The 15,971-nt window shown below is 35.7% G+C and overlaps 1 pseudogene; it reads left to right on the top strand.

Moving 5' to 3' along the window:
• The first annotated feature begins 15,660 nt into the window (after positions 1-15,660).
• LOC149804560 (small nucleolar RNA SNORD36) lies at positions 15,661-15,740 on the top strand (annotated as a pseudogene).
• The last annotated feature ends 231 nt before the right edge of the window (positions 15,741-15,971 follow it).

Below are 15,971 nucleotides of genomic sequence, written 5' to 3'. Positions count from 1 at the left end.
GCAATTTCATTTATTTTAATTAAGCATTCGATTTAGTTGACCATCAGGTGCTCATTAGAAAATTATCAGTCTACAAGTTTTCTTTATACTTAGTTACTTGGTTTGCTTCATAGCTCACTAATAAGCATCAGATTGTTTGTAATGGTAAATGCACATCCGATTCAAGTCTTATTTTAAATGGTGTACCTCAATGCTGTATATTAGAACCTCTTCTTTTTCTACTATTTATCAATGACATAACTTTGTATCCAGTGCATTAAAACACAAATCAGGTCTCTGATACTGCACACACATGGTAAATATGTTGATTCCAATTAAAATAAACTTCAAAGTGACCTTAACAATATATCAGTTTGGAGTAAACAAAAATGAAGGCATATTAACGAAAATGAATTGCTTTATAATCGGAACAAGGTAGCGTTAACCCACTAACATGGATTTACTTGTCACTCAAAATGGCTTAAACGTCCCTAGCTTTAAAACTCAACAACATGTTTGGTATCTACATTGATCAGCTCCTTAGATGGAATTCATATATCGATCGCATAATGTCAATGATCGTCAAAAGAATGTCTCAAACAATCACAGTCGAAATTTCTACCTCTCCTGTCGCTTGAACTTCTTTTTTGGGATAAATACTTCTACTGAGAGGCAACGGCTGTATCATATTGGGAAAAAATCAAATTATAATCTATCCAGATAAGGGTCACCGAAAAGTTATGAACGTCATATTACGACTCATTCGAATGTAAACTTTTCAGGTCTATTATGACTGCCTATAGAAACACTAATTCTTTATTTAAAGGAATCATGACATATAAGTCTTTTAAAAAACGTTTCTCCAGATGATATCTCTGACCTAAGTGAAATAAGATAATTTGATACTGAACATAATCTCCGATCAGCAACTACACCGATATCCAGATTCCGTGGTCCAAAACCAATAACTTCAAAAACTCTTTAACTCTATCATTATGTTGTTTTTTTTGGGAATCCTTCATCCCTAAGGTACGTAATTCCATTTTTCTCTTGCTTCGTTTAACACCTCAGTAAATTTTCTGTCCCGGCCAGCTGGAATGATATATATAGCTTCCCTATACAGAATTATAGCATTTTTTCCCAAGCGAATCTGTGATTTTTTTATATGTGTATATGACTTCTGAGATTACTACGTGTGTGTAACTATGTATAGTATAGTATTCATTCATATTAATCCATCTTAAGTGTGTTATTTTGTATGCGAGCATACCTGAGTGTGCGTAATTGACTTTTTATAATATAATCTGTAATAAAAATTGAGGAACATAAGACAGATGGTTCTTTCATAATCAAATGTGTCATCCTCCTAAATAATAATAATAATAATAATTATTATTATTATTATTATTATCAGCGACCACCACCAGATTGGGGTTTTAATCGTTACCAAGATGAACTTATCACCGATAGACACCAATAATGGATAGTTCCTGACAGAGTCACCATAAGGGCATACTACGTATTGCCGCAACTCGGTATCAGCTGAATGAAAAAAATGCCTTGTCCGTGGACTGAGCAATTTAGCGTGCTCTTTGTCTAGGGCTGAACGGTTTCCCTTCATGGAATAGTAGATGACTGACTTCTGGCAAAATATGTAGTCGGTCACAGCAAAAATGGGGTCAAATTGAATATAAACTCATGGCATGGGTCAATCCGAAAAAGCTTGGGCTACTTTAAATACCATGGAGGTAGATAATTGCAAATGAGTCGGCAACAATATAAGTATTCTTTGTGTTCATTGTCTCAGACACTTTGTCAACGGATTACATTATCTACCACCGTCAGAGATCACATGTACCTGCCTGCAATTGAAACAGTATATCGGCTTGGTGCGCCTTGTTTTGGGGTTGTAACATAACATTGTGGCCACGGTAAGAAACAAAGCCTCGAAAGGTAAATTTGCCACAAGACCTGCTTGAAGAGCCCATACTTCGAAGTATCAACTGAGACAACGGCAGCATCTGTCAGCTTTTTAAATGTGGAAAACCCTTTCCAGTAACCTCTTGGGATGTATCATATATTTTGTAAAGACGTCATTAAGTTACTTTTCTTCTTTCAATGAATAATTGGTATCGTCCACTCATTACTATCTCAGCTCGCATACCCTGTTAACAAGCCAGCCACTCTGGCGTTACTACCATAACACCCGCTGATACTGGTTAAGTCGTGGATTCGCTGAGTTTCATCTTTTTGGCGGTCTCAGAGGTCACCGCAACGAGTGTATGCTAGGTAGTGTCGGTAGCATGCACCGTCTACAGGGTGTATTGGGACTTCTTCCGGCTCAGGCTTCCAATAAAACTGCAATTCTTGTTCCGGGCCTGAATTGGTTGTGATGAGGCAGATGCAGCTGTATCGAGCCCAGGTAACTTTCCAAAGCTGCAAGCGATGTCATCGAAAATAATTTCTTTTGGAAATCATCAACTTTTCAGTCATTGGTAATGGCTAAACCTTTACACTGCACCTCCACTGAATCTAACCAGACCGAATATGGGCACGTCTCGTTGACCCCTCTGGATGCGGACAAAACCTCAGCTGCTTCTAAACCTCAGAGCGCGCAGGATGAATTGGAACAAGCTCGATGTGGTGGCACCAAATCCTGACAACCTAAACTGATATGATGGCATACGTCAGATGAATGATGCCATCAGCGATGAAGAGATTCAGTTGACTGCCACATGCTGCCTCTGATCACAACTATTTTTTCTGTATTTTTTGTGAATATTGAACTTTCCAGTGTGTCCAAATTCTAATAAATCATATCTTTATGATGAACATTTTTGACAGGCTAGACTGTAAACGAAACAACGTGCAGTGTGTCACAAATTGCACTTAAGGGCCATCAACATAGCTTCAGTATTCATTGTGCACTATCGTAAATATACATATAAACAAGCACACCATAATGTTGATATTCAAAAGACAATGACTACATTTGTGGGTACAAAACCGGACGTAATAATTGTGACCTGAGTCATATCAGGCAAACTTATTTATGGCCAATTTTAGTCAAACATATATATGTACATGCACCCGTATTTCAACTTTACTCATAAAGTCGTTCGGAATTTCAGAGCAAACAATGTGTGACAACTGTTAGAAAATGTGTACTGTTGGTGTTGCAAAGAGGGCAAGTGTTGGGCCAAGGAAGAGGTGAGTACCAGTAAGTTGCGACCCCTAACATAATATATATATGGAGAGAGAAAGCACTTTGGTGCCGAAAGTTTGTATTTAAAGTTTAAAAAATGCAGAACAGTAAGAAAGACTCACTGAGTCGTGTCAAGATCAAGATTGCCATTTTGTTTATAATAAATAACACAAGATTAAAATCATACGCAGCTAAGGAATTGTTCTGTAATTTGGTACAGAAATGTCCGCAAGTTTTGAACAAACTTTATCCCTATTTAATTACACACTTAAATTGGTGCATACCTGGTTACTTTTATGAAACCGGACGGTTTGTACCAAGAACTAAATACTCGTAATATTTACAACACAGCTATAGATAGATAATTAAAGGGAAGAAACTACGGCTACAATAGTTGATATTCAAATGAGTTTGCTAATTGCTACAAAGTGCTGAATTCTGGGCGCAACGACCAAGGTTTAAGAAATCGGAGAACAAAGCGTTTGAACAAACCTGTTCATCTCGCTCTCAGCTGCAGCACTGAGGATACAAGGAAGTAGCGTTACACAACGTAAATCACATGAAATCACCAAATCACGCCAAGTCCATTTCAGATCCAGTATTATAAAATTATGTTGAGCGGAACTTGTTTTTTATTTTATACTTGTATGGAGCAAGTTAAAGAGGAGGAGCTTTCTACTGGTCTGTTTATATTTCGTTTTTTAAATATGTGGATAAAACAGGTAAACAGTTATAACATAAAGGTGTCAGAGAGATCGAAAACTATACAGTTCGTCGTAAACTTTCCTGCGAACTGTAGCCTATGAAAGCAGCAGCCTTGAGATAGCCCAATCATCCTTACGAATCTTCTACAGTTGGTCCAACATTAGTTCACAACATTTTGGCGGACTTCCAGCCAGTAACACTTTTGTATACTCTTCATGCAGGGGCTAAAGCTGAAAGTCTGTGTACACACAAAGGAGGGATTCGAAATATATATCATTTACCAGGACGTCTAGTAGTTGATTATTGTCTTAAATAACAACCACTCAAGATAGGCATCCTTGCCAACGACCCATCCCTTTCGGCCGTTAGAGATATTGGTTCCACAGCCTATGGCATCGTAACTGTAAGATCGAACGTTCATCAGATGCTTGGATAGCCGAACACAGTTACGAGAGACAAGTCTGTTCTCAGCCTGGTTTACAACTTCTCCACTGGGCAGAGTGAAGATCACAACAACCTTTGCGCGCGTGTGGCACGCAACGCCATAAGCGGCTCCTACGTAGACTCGAGCACTGGCGATAGAGCTAATGGTAGATATGTGCCTTATAGCTTTAGACTGGAATGGCAATTGTTGGTGGTGGACTGTGTATCAGAGAACACCCTAAGATATAATGCAGTTCATATCTGTACGTGTTGTTGACACTTACAGACCATTTAACGTGTTTATTACGGTAATGGAGTCTGCATTGATGGGACATTATGAAATGCACATAACTCTCATTTTCTCAGCATACTATACACTCAGTTGTGTTTATTTATAAGTAATGTGCAATCAAGTAGTCTTGATATTGCTTCTCAGTCTTGGTGGTTAAGCTTATTCTACCAAAGTAAAGTCATATATAAAAACAAATCATTCATATACGCTCGACGACAGAGAGTTATGTCCTTTTGAACAAATTACTATATCTGACATAATAACCTTAAATCTAATAAACCATAACAAACTCCCTTCTGTATGTTCACATTTACTGATTATCAGCTAGCGATAGCCCACAACAACAATAATCCATTCTACCATTCAGAACATGATATTGATCAACTGACACACTTTCGAAAGTAATCATTCGTCGAAAGTGCGTTTAGTAGAATCCCACTGGTTTCTCATGCGACATCTAGTTTAAGACATTTGTTGTCAGACTGTTGGTCGGTTTTTATGTTTTCACTTTTGTTTCTTTTATTTCAGCATAAATTACAATTGCTGTTCATGAAATTGACCACATTAAGTCACGTTTTTATTTCCATATCTTTGTATTTGCAATTAGCCACTTTTTAAAATTCAATTTAGAAAACTTTTAATAATTCTTGAGGATTAGTTTTCAGACGACAATTTAGATATTATTTAAGTTTAAGATATATGTGAGACAAAATTGTGCATAAGAGGAACTTTTCTAAGGGAGTATTCATTATGTGATGAATATCCATTTCTACAAAAGTTGAATTCGATTGTCACTAGAAGAAGGACTCTTAAATTCTGTTTGTACTAATAACCTTTATTATCAACAATCAATATGTCCAGAAGATGTTGAGTGGATAGTTTAAACCGCATTATTAACACAATAATATCATTATAATGCCAAGGAAATGAGAGATGAATAACTTTTATAAAGATATACCGAAACATCTGACCTGGACTGGCCTAAGGCCGATATTGAGCCGCGACCAGTGAATTACGAGTTCTACGCTAAACCCAGAAGCCAATCTCGAATAGTTAAAGATAAAATGCATATAATCTTGACCGGGCCCTCACGAATCTTGGTAAGTCGGCCTTTCAAACTGAAGACTGGCATTCTAATTTTTAGATCAGTACTGGCGGTCCATTGAGTATTTTGATGACAGGATGAGTTTTTATAGGCGTTCAGGGCCAGTGATCTATGCATATTTTGTCTGAATATTGATGTGAATGGTCAAATACTTCCAGTGAAATAGTTAATATGATTTTTCCCTTCATCTGTATGTTCCTTCATTATACTGTGAAGAATATTTTAAGTTTGAATTCTGAATGAGGTTCAATTGCTTTCTTCTTTGTGCAATGGCGTTTTAAACATCCGATTACTGCTTACAATCGAGTTCGTCGACAAAAGCACTCACTAGCAATATTCGTGTTGAAAAGACTTCACATTTTCGTAAAGCCAGTATTTTGTACAATATGGTTACAGGTGGTAATAGCGCCAAAAAAGGACGAATGGGCAATTATTTACTTCAAAAAGTGTCTGCTCTACTTTCCTTGAATGCAGTAATGTCTTGTCAAGAGTCACTTTTATATCTTCATTTCATTCAATATTTCATTTTAATCAAACTTGTGTTGTCTATGTTTTTGATTGTTTTATCTGCCATGTAATTTAGATACCATGGTTGAGAAATGCATCAGCATTTTAAATGGGCATGGTAAGTCATCCGAAAGAATCGAACGTAGGCTTTTGAATAGTGATGCCCGTGTCAAACCCAAAACTCGTACTTTTTGCTGCAAATCATAATATAACTTACTGCTAGTTTTAGGTAATAAAATATACCAATATCGTTGGGTATACTCGTCAGTGACAAACATAAACTTACATTAATGAATTATAACCTGTAACTGCGTAAACAAACAAACATAAATCTATATCTCTTCATTCGTTCAGTAGAGAAAGAATACCGTCGTTCGTGTTTAATGTTTAATGAAGAAAAATATGTGTAAATAAACACAATAAGCATCGTCTGACATAACTTTGTTCGACATCGTTGCACGGTATACTCTAGGAATGCACTATTACTTCATTTCAATCTACATTTGTTTTAAGTATTTATAGATGTTATGCTTATTAACGCAGGATGGGGGTACATTCTTTTAGATGTTTGGAAAAAATTTATAAGACGTGACAGACTTAATGTCGATGCGCTTTCCCCAGCATCTTAATTATGTGACAGTATTTCATATAAGTAATGTCACCCGAATCTAAGTATACCGTTTTATCCTTTGTTTTTCTTCGTACAAGTCTGAAATAAATTTATTTAGTAGTCGTCTTTGAATTCATTAATTTTTTGACCAGTGTAGATAGGAATATACAACTTTGATCCTGTTATTAGTTGATGGAAATATATTGGAGGGATCCCCTCCCCCTCCCCCGAGTGGTACTGTATATGTCAGCTATTAATATCCATGGAAACATATTGGAGGGATCCCCTCCCCCTCCCCCGAGTGATACTGTATATGTCAGCTATTAATATCCATGGAAACATATTGGAAAATGCTATTTCCCGTGGTATAGGAGGTATTACTATTTGATGGAAAGAAATTGGAGATGCTATCTAAATAGCATGGTAGCTATTTATGTTATGGAAAACGTCGTTTAACATGAAATAATTAGTATTAATCAAATGCCAGTAATAATTGAAGGGAACTTGGAGCCTGAATATTTTTTTCCACTCATCGGAACAAGTACCATTTCATCCTTATCTCTGGAGAAATGAACGTACATTAGATATCATTGATAGTTTGCCGGTCGACCAATTCTAAGTCAAGATGATTTCGAGTTCGACATATAATCGCTATCAGTTTGGTTATCTCTTCTCTCGTTTACTAGAATACGTAGATGAATAATGAAGAAACATTAAGATGAAATTATTGAAAGCAGAATGTTGATAATTATATTTCATGCTTAATGGTATATCACAGCATGATACTCTTTGGAATGTTGACATTACGTGCGATATATATTGTGTTATTAGCGTTTGTATCCTCTTCAGTACAAAAAAAAAAAAAACTGAAGAAATTTCAGAAAAGACAGTAATGTTGATTTAAACTAGATTCTTCGAAACATAAAATAAACCAGGATGCCAACATTGTATTCGAAGTGCGTGTAAATTTAATCGTACCATGAGCATCTCTCTTTAAGTGCGATTGCATTAATTATTCCGAATTGGTATTGATTACTATTGAGCAAGTGGAGAAAATCTTTATTGTCATGTCACTTATTATAAAGTCCACACCACTGCGTTCATGGTGGTATATGTTTTCTCCTGAGCGGACAAGCGGTATAACGGTAATAGATAAGACCCGCATGTCATTTAATCTCTCACATAATATGATGTGCAAACTCAAAATGGCGCCCTCAGCAGCAGAGCGAGTATTATTGTGTAAAACTTGCTTCGTAAGGAGGTTGGCTGTAAAAAAAAAATAGTCACCAGGAAGACACGTAGAAAGTTGCATGTCGGTACATCCATTCAGACTGGCATTTAGATCTTTGTATCAATGTCACTGGTCTTGCACTGGATTTTTATGTTGAGAAACCTTTACATATATTTGCTCTGGAGTAAAATAAACAAGCGTTATTACAGTAATTATATCAAGTTTCCTCGATTTGTTAAATTTGAATAAATAATTATTAAATTGCTCTTTGCATGCAATACAAGGTGATCGAAATAAAAATGATTTGTACTATAAAGTAGTCACTCCAAACTTATCCATAACCTTTGATCAAAACTTAATGCGACGGAGTTGGAGAAAAAGAAAGTACATTTTAGCGCTTTCGACTCTTTAATGAGTCTTTTTCAAAGGCAAATACTAAACGTAGACAAGACAAACAAATAAAACATTAAAAGGGTTATGTTTGAAAAACTTTACATGGCTGTTTCTGCAGGAATTCAACCTTTTAACTTTATTATGTTTTAACTAGTTTATTTCAGCTTGTTGTTGATTTGTATTGACCTAGAACTTGATGAGCCATAACATGTTTTTTATGTAAATTTACGTAAGAGCAAATTATATCCCGGATATTTCATTGTTATAGTAGTCAAAGGCTATTAAGCAAATTTAGAGAATTATTTAAAAGAAAATGTGTCGGCTACCAAATATAATTGTATTTGTGCAAGGTCGTCTTTTTCTAGTCTTCTTGGTTTAAGCCGCTTGGTTTCAATGTTCTAAGGTGGCATATCCAGTAAGATTCCTTTTCTTTCCTAGTTTGGGAACTCCAGTTGGGGTCCTGAGCAATTGAAATAAGTGTTATGTCACTGAGAGTGTGGCCAGGGGAGGAGAAGTGTTCTGCGACCGGGGTTCTGTACAGCTTCTTTGTCATCCAATCAGATCTATGAAGGTTGATCCTTTTGTGTAGCTTTTCGGTTCCTCCGACATACTGAAGGCTACAGATCTTACATGTGAGGAGATAAATGACCTTCTCTGTTCGCACGTTTTGTTTGGACCATGTGTATTTTTAATTTTTCTCTAGTCACTGTGCTAGAAAATGTCCTGGTCTCTACCATATGTTGACAGGTTTTGCACCTTTTATCACCACAGGGGCCAGAGTGACTAGTGTAGTTTTGATTACTGACTGGTGTTAGCTTCGCCCTGACTAGGATGTCCTTAATTTTAGTACGTCCGACCTCCACGATGAACCAGTGTTTGCCGATGATTTTCCGTACTTGGGGTCGTCTGGATATATATATATATATATATATATATATATATATATATATATATATATATATATATATATATATATAGCAAGAAGTTTGTCGAAACCACAACTGCAAAATTGTTCGCCTGGCATCCCCGTTTTCTTAAATAAATCATCAAGACATCCCGTATATAATGTGTTTTTGATTTGATTGTCTGTCATTGCGACTTGCCCAAACATTACTCCTCCAGATGGCTTATATGTGGTATCAACGGTTTTGGTTGCAGCTTATAACATTTGCTCATCTGCAAAAGCGTCTCAAAAAAACAATCAAGAAATCACATTGTACATTCAAGCAATCTAGCAACAGACAAGATTGATAGGAAATGGGTGGTTTTCAATTAGAGATTTTTAGAAGTTCGGTATTTATTCCAATACGGTGTCAGAGTGAATAATCATTAACAGCAAACAGTAAGATCAGTTGAGTTTTATCGCATTACTAGTTTTAGGGTGGTCAATACATTTTTTGTTTTATTGTACAAGACACGTTGGACAACATAACCAATGGAGTCATGCAAATCAAAGACGTAGTGTTCAATGCTTGAAGGCATCAAAGTTATCACACTATGCGTTTTAGCAATTTTATTTTAAAAATACATCAGTACTTTTCTTCCTGTCATACAATCATTCTAATATTTGTGCTCATTCAAATGAAATTTATGAAAACGTGTGATATAATTTCAACATTTTGTTCGTAAAATGCAGGAAAAAAATTCGACTTGTATAGATCACGAATTTCACTTGAAATTATAAGGCAGGATCCTCTATACCTGCGCCTGAGCTCTTGATGTATGCATTAAATCGAAACGTCGTGTACAGACAGACTAGTCGACAAAAACATCTCTACACTTTTATATGGTTGGTGACAGATGAAAAATGTTCGTTCAGGATTTATCAAAACTTGATCTGAACTTCAAATTGAAGGTGTATTCTTGAAACGTAGAGCAGTGTAAAGCTAGAAGTATTATGTGAAAACTTTAATAAGATACAATTATTTACTTTGTGAGGTTGATAAAACAATTTATCAACACCAGAAAAATCATAGTCAACAATGCCTTAGGCCGAGGCGAGTATCGCTTTTATTAGGTATATAAATTGTTGTAATATCCGAAATTAAGACAATTGCCGTTTTCTTCTAAATTCTCTTTATGACGCTTAATTTTCTGAATTTATTCGTGTTGTTGGTATTAAGAAAAGCATCGATACAATTTGAACTGTATATAAAATATAACTATGTGATACCGAAGGCATTTTGAGACGGTGTTTGTTCTCATGTGCTATCACATATAGTATCTATGTGATTTGACCCTAATAGATATATACCGGACTGCCCAGCTCAGATTTGGTTTACACCTTGGAAAAATGCATATTCTCACCCATGGCGACTGAGAAATCTACCTGTGTTGCTAACCTTACTTTTCATATCTCAGTCTGGTAATCTAAGTCCGGTCATCTCAGTCATGGTGTCCAAGCGCTAGAAACTACTTTTAGAAAGAAGAAACCTTTGTTGTCTTCTACTGTGACTGATGGATTGTTATAAAATCCAACAACAACAACTGATATATGACAAAAGGAAACTCACTCATAAAGCAACTTAATATCTCTCTAACTTTGATAACACACCATACAAACCATTTCACACACACGCGCGCACACACACACACACACACACACACACACACATACTGGAGCTATGTGATATAGCTCATGAGACACAGGTAATACACCTCACTGGCTAGAATATCCCAAACTCTCAAGAGCTACTGCAAAGCCAGTAAAAACCAGAAATATTAAACTGGTTTCTTCTAAGCTAATTTTGTCAGACACCTACAATCCACCCCAGTTGAATCAAACATGATAATGCGAATGCATATGAAAACTCCAAGCATCAAAGCTGACGTCCATGTATCAAAGATGGCGTATCTCTTTCCGCTTCAAAAACAAGCACTGTATTTTGCTGCATGAGTCCATATGCTTACCATTAACACCACTGACACCACTGACACCATTAGCACCTTTTAACTTTTTGTCAGTTTCTGCTAAAGTAAAATTGCTACTTGGAAAGTAGCAGATTTTCCTAATCTGGTACCTTCATCTTTCATGCACTAAGTATTTCTACACATTTTAAATTTTCTTTGAACATATTTTACACTTTTTAACATATTGTGCACTTTCAAATTTTCTTTCAACATATTGTGCACTTTTAAATTTTCTTTGAACATATTTTTCACTTTCAAATTTTATTTCAACATATTTTTCACTTTCAAATTTTATTTCAACATATTTTTCACGATAAGAGTTCATTACCGTGCATAATAAAATGTTGCGTCATGGGGACAATTTTTGGAGTTGGCAGCAAACTAATGATTCGGTTAACCGAAAATGTTCTCCTAAGTTATGATGATAAGAAGGATATTAATTTTTTATTCAAAATATAAAGCGACTTTGAATTAGTGCTTCCGATGTATCGCTTTTGCTAGGTAACTAAAACACAGACCTTTCCTTCCATTCAAAGGTTATATTAAATCACAGAAAAAGCTGAAATAACTGACGTTGGATATTTTCCTCAGCTGTATGAAATAAAACTCAGCCATTTTAGAATGTAACATGTTCTCTTGATAATACAAAGCTAGTATAGCTTAATCAGATTCGCAAACTTCATGTTATTAACACACTTCTAATTGGGTACATCCTACATTTCAGTAATGTATTATCAACACACCTCTAATTGGGTACATCCTACATTTCAGTAATGTATTATCAACACACCTCTAATTGGGTACATCCTGCATTTCAGTAATGTATTATCAACACACCTCTCTAATTGGGTACATCCTGCATTTCAGTAATGTATTATCAACACACCTCTAATTGGGTACATCCTACATTTCAGTAATGTATTATCAACACACCTCTAATTGGGTACATCCTACATTTCAGTAATGTATTATCAACACACCTCTAATTGGGTACATCCTACATTTCAGTAATGTATTATCAACACACCTCTAATTGGGTACATCCTACATTTCAGTAATGTATTATCAACACACCTCTAATTGGGTACACCCTACATTTCAGTAATGTATTATCAACACGCATCTAATTGGGTACATCCTACATTTCAGTAATGTATTATCAACACACCTCTAATTGGGTACATCCTACATTTCAGTAATGTATTATCAACACACCTCTAATTGGGTACATCCTACATTTCAGTAATGTATTATCAACACACCTCTAATTGGGTACATCCTACATTTCAGTAATGTATTATCAACACACCTCTAATTGGGTACATCCTACATTTCAGTAATGTATTATCAACACACCTCTAATTGGGTACACCCTACATTTCAGTAATGTATTATCAACACACCTCTAATTGGGTACATCCTACATTTCAGTAATGTATTATCAACACACCTCTAATTGGGTACACCCTACATTTCAGTAATGTATTATCAACACGCATCTAATTGGGTACATCCTACATTTCAGTAATGTATTATCAACACACCTCTAATTGGGTACATCCTACATTTCAGTAATGTATTATCAACACGCATCTAATTGGGTACATCCTACATTTCAGTAATGTATTATCAACACACCTCTAATTGGGTACATCCTACATTTCAGTAATGTATTATCAACACGCATCTAATTATACATAACCTACATTTCAGTAGTTTCATGTTACTGGTTCAACCCTAATTGGGCACATCCTACATTTCAGTAATATATTATTAATAACCCCTAACTGTGCATATCCTACATTTCAGTAATATAATATTATTAACCCACCTCTAACTGTACATATCCTACATTTCAGTAATATAATAGTATTAACCCACCTCTAACTGTACATATCCTACATTTCAGTAATATAATAGTATTAACCCACCTCTAACTGTACATATCCTACATTTCAGTAATATAATAGTATTAACCAACCTCTAACTGTACATATCCTCCATTTCAGTAATATAATAGTATTACCCGACCTCTAACTGTATATATCATCCATCATCTCTAACGAGACATATCCTACATTGCAGCAATTCAGTAATGCAATATTATTAATACACTCATAATAAGACACATCTCGCTTTTCATTAGTACAATCATACTCGTACACCTCTAAATGGGAATATCCTACATTTCAGTAAAATATTATTAATAACCCCTAATTGTGCATATCCTACATTTCAGTAATATAATAGTATTAACCCATCTCTAACTGGACATATCCTCCATCATCTCTAACGGGACATATCCTACATTGCAGTAATTCAGCAATGTAATATTATTAATACACCTCTAGTAAGACACATGGCGCTTTTCAGTAGTACAATGTTACTCGTACACCTCTAATTGGGTATATCCTACATTTCGGTAATATAAAGTGATAATGTTATTTTCATGCCTTTTTCTTTGTTTAGAGATACAAGCTGTGACAGCTAAATGGTTGTTTTTGCCGGACTTGATATCGGAATGTTGTGGGTTCGAACACCAAACCAAACATTGTCCAGTGACATAATTCTGAAAAACCATATTTACAAAATTTTCCACTTTTTTTAAAACTCATTGCAAGGAGATCGGTGTAAAATGTAAATAATGTGCCAGAAACCTTTTAAATATCATCAAAGACATCTGAAATGTGATGAACAACTTAAAGGGCTTAGCCATATATAACCACGGCATAACAACGTCTTACCACAACGACGGCAATCATCAGAATAAAGGCTGTGCATAGCTGTATTATGTAAAGAACCACAAGCAGATGGATGTAATGTCATGTTATTCTCAGGCATATGCAAGGAAATGTGGCACAGTCTGCGAAATGTTTATCTCTCCAGTCAAAAAGATAAATTGGACATTATGTTGCTGAATAGATTCAGAGGAACGTGTATATCAAATTTGCAATGAAAATATTTCAGTTCCTGACAGACTGTTCCGGTGGCCTAGTGGTTAGAACGTCCGCATCGGATGAGGGAGGTCGCCGGGTCGAACCCGGGATCTGTCATACCAAAGACTTTTAAAAATGGTACTAACAGCTGCCTCGGTAGGGGCTCAGAATTAAGAGGTTAGTGTTAAGACTAGTCGGCCTGATGTCAGGATAATGTGACTGGGTGAACATCATGTTACATGTCTCCGGCATCACTATAAACTGTTTACTGCAGACATAGTAGCTGCGTTAAAACTTCAAATCACACACACACACACAAACACACACACACACAGAGTTCCTGATTAAACAATAATGTTAATCACGTCATATGTTCGAGCAATGACTAATGTTATCTTGAACTGACAAAGAAATAATTCTATGAGCTTTAAATGGCAAGAGTCAGCAGTAAATATTCTGCCGTTTATTTGGCTTTAAGCTTCGTGTATTGAGTTGATGCATAATGAATTCATTGTCTTCGAGTTGTACCAGTTGCGTGCGCAGAATAATTGCACTCGACATCACGCAATTTAAGTTGACTGAAAGCGCTGAAAGTTTTATCCTACCGTTTATAAATATAAAGGTTCCGTTTGTTATACATTTTCTAATAATTTTAACAACGATATGCACAATATTTACATTAAGGCAATATGGTGGTCTGTGAGAATGAAAATATATAAAGGTCGCGATGTGCCACAATGACATACAGGTTTCATGATGAATATGTTCTTATATTTGAATTTTTTTCACAAATAGGAATTGTTATAGTAATAACAACTGCATGAATAGAAAAACGAATCAAAATGCAAAAGCACATTGAAAAACATGTATAAATTCTCGGGAACCATTAAGGATATGCTTGTCGCATAAAACAATCATACACGCACACGCGATACCCAGTGGTTAGTCATCTGCCGAGGTGTCACTAAAACCCAGCCGTTACTAATCCGTTGGAGCAGTGAAAATTACATAGGGTCAATATCAACGCAGTCTTAATCTCAGCTGTCTTCGCAGACGTGGAACTAGCCTGATGTACTGCCACCAAGCATTGACTTAATTGTTGATGATAATAGATTTAGGGTCTCAAGTTAGTATTTGACCAATTTGAAAATGTTGGGTTCGCTGACTCAACGAAGGGTCGAGAATTATACAGAACAATACATGTTGATTTGGTACCTTGTGGAATTATTTGCAAGATGCACATCGCCACATAAATCAGATGATGACATGAGATTGCTATCGCAAATATGATCAAGAGAAAAGACTAAGAAAGCACCAGGCATGCCGGAAAATTGAATACGTACGTCTGAAACCTGACTCAGGATACGCTATGATGTTGTACACTTTCTGTACTGAGTATTCGTTGAAATATTAAAACGCTCGAGGTATTTCATTCCTGAGCCTTGTTCGTGGAATGCGGTTATTGTTTTGAGTTGATGCTAAGGAGACATAAATAATGAATTAAAAAGTGATTCTGCCGAAATTTCACTAACTCCACTCAAATCAAACGAAAATGCCAACATTCCCCTTATATTTTCATTTGCAACTTGATTACGATCAGCTACTATTATTAGTTTTTTTCTGCTTTTATTTAAAAACATCTTTTATTCGCTACGGAATTAATTCAATATCGTCA

Source organism: Sinohyriopsis cumingii, chromosome 2 (genome assembly GCF_028554795.1).
Source record: "Sinohyriopsis cumingii isolate HCF-2022 chromosome 2, ASM2855479v2, whole genome shotgun sequence".
Lineage (NCBI taxonomy): Eukaryota > Metazoa > Mollusca > Bivalvia > Unionida > Unionidae > Sinohyriopsis > Sinohyriopsis cumingii.
The sequence above is the reverse complement of the archived record's forward strand: the minus strand, read 5'-3'. Positions and strand labels throughout refer to the sequence as shown.